The sequence below is a fragment of the Capsicum annuum genome, chromosome 7, assembly GCF_002878395.1.
Source record: "Capsicum annuum cultivar UCD-10X-F1 chromosome 7, UCD10Xv1.1, whole genome shotgun sequence".
Lineage (NCBI taxonomy): Eukaryota > Viridiplantae > Streptophyta > Magnoliopsida > Solanales > Solanaceae > Capsicum > Capsicum annuum.
Window position 1 is genome coordinate 22,973,674 of NC_061117.1, and position 2,699 is coordinate 22,976,372.

The window sequence follows — 2,699 nt, forward strand, 5'->3', positions numbered from 1 at the left end:
GATCCTGAGCTGCTAAGACACCATACCACAAAAGAAAAGTATGCGTTAGTACGTCTGAATATACTGGCACGCAAAGTGAGGTGGTCTGAATGAACGGGGTTCATATGCATGAACAATACTAATTGAATAACATGAACGTGAGAAAACATGCATGAATGCGTAACTGTAAATAAGACTGTGGTAACACTGACTAATAAGTTCTGATAACATGGATTTACTTATATCTGATAACTGGGTCTACTAAATACTAAGGGAGTGATGTTATATTACTGATAAAGGAATGACTATTTCTGACAGTTCTGATCATGAAAAACTGGTCCGATTGACTATATCTAACAATCCTGAAACTGAATACACATAACGTAAGTTTCATATAATTAATATACTATTAACTGAGTGACCATGTCTGACAGTTCTGATTCTGATGGAACTAGCTGAGTTATATACAGAGCTAAGCAACTATATCTGATAGTCCTGAAATCTATAAAATTAGACTGAATTTTATTACTAAGACTGGATCCGAAACTGATACTGTGGGAGGTAATCATCTAACCAACATTCCTCGAATTTGAACTGGTGGGGTCCAACCTGTAACCCCATTTGAAAGGGTATCAGTACCGTTCCACGGGTAAAGACAAGCTGTGAGTAAACCCTCTCTAACAGGGAGCCCTTCCGTTAACCCCTCCTAGTAGGAAAACTCAAAGAAGATGTATAGTTCCTAGACTCTTAGGGGTTCATCTCTACCTACGTTGGCTACATAGTTCTGAAATACAGGGATTGCTTCTAACGATCACACCCTCTACTGACTGATGGATGAGCCCTCATCCTTGGTTTCGCTCGATGCTGAATCCTACTCCCAACTAAATAGACATTGAACTGATTATTACTGAACTGAACCGGGCTGAGTTTACTGAGTTTTGTTGACTGACAGAATACTACTAAGGTATAATAACGGACTGATATTAGCCAGTAGGACTAGACTGATACTAAATTTACTGAGTTTTTTTTGCGTCGTGTGACTGATTGAATTCTATTGATCATGGCTTAACTGAGAGTATCATGAAAACAGACACTGGATCTAGGCACACAGCTAAATTTTTGGGTACAAGTACCTCCAGGACTCGATAGCATGAAACTCACAAGAGTTGACACTTCTTGAACACATGACCAATATTAACAATTCATAATACAATAAGTTGGGGATTTCATGAAGCACATGGTTATCATAATGTTGTACATGGATAGGAATGCATATTAGTGTGTCATAATTCATTCACTAAGATCTTTCATCAAGCACTTAGACTGCATTAACTTGTACCTAAATAGGGATTTCTTGTCAACATACTATAACAACACTATTTCATTCACACAGGCATTTTGTCAAACATATGGGGAGCATGCTTTGATTACACAATAATCAATCAATCTTATTACCATGGATACATCATTGAACTTGCAAATTGAAGGGTTTATCATGAACATCATGTAAATCATCACATACTAGAATCAATTCTTGTAATTAATAGTTTATTACATGAATCAAAACCCAACAACAATATAAACATGAATTTTAATTCAATTAAATCATGAACATTCATAAATACACAATCTTTGAATTAAAAAAAGATCTTTAAGCTTCATGGGTGAAAGGGACCCATGAATCAAAACTTAATATAGATGGAAATCTAAATTCTTGAAGTTCTTGGAAAGATTCTTGAATTGGCCTTGATTTCTTGAGCTAGGGTTTTGCCTCTTGAGAGAATGATTTTATTCTTGAGACAAAGTGAGGAAAAGTGATGTAATATGATTTTTAAGGCATAATTTCACGGTTAAAGGTTGATCTGGGTCATGGAAAATACCCAATTTCCCTTAGAAAGTTTTTATTTTTCATCACTAAAAACCTGATTTGGGCACCTTGTGCGATGCGGCGCTATCGCGACATGTCTCTAAAAAATGACTACTGGGAAATTGCATCATGGTATGATACATGATGAAATCATGTTGCAAAATTGGATGGGACCTGGAAGCTCACCGCGATATGGTTGTATCGCGTTGAGACACTGGAAAAAGGATAATTCTGAATTTGAGCCTTGGCGCGACATGTCATTATCGCGGAGGCTCACTGGATTTTGACGATTGCCATTTTGGCATGCTCCACTATGCGTTGATGGCTTTGGTGTCACATTGTTTTACTAAAATAGCTCTAAATCATTGCCCGAGTGTTGGATTTAGGAGAATTTAGTATTAATGGAAAGCTTATTCAATTTACCACACAACAAAAAGTTAAAATCTTAAAAATTGCACATGTATAAAAGTGGACTCATCTTTTAAACTAAGTTTTTAACATTTTTAGGATTATTTTAAGCTAGGTAGAAGTACAGGGTTTTACACCTTGGTGGCCATGGTTGTCGTTTAATTAGAAACCTTGTGAGGTATATGGGAATCCCCTAAGTGTTGTCTAATGACGTTACTTGCAAGCTATAGTCGGTATGACGATACCACTTCATAATGCCTTGGTAATTAAATCCTAGAATTGATGGTTTGATTATATATCAAACATTTTAATTGGTCAATAATGGCGGGTTGTGTCAGCTAACCATAAAAGTGTGAGTCCGATGAACGGACACAGGAAACTCATAGTTTTCGACATGAGAGTTTTCATGGTGACCATATACTTTAAGGGGTACAAGAGAATCCTC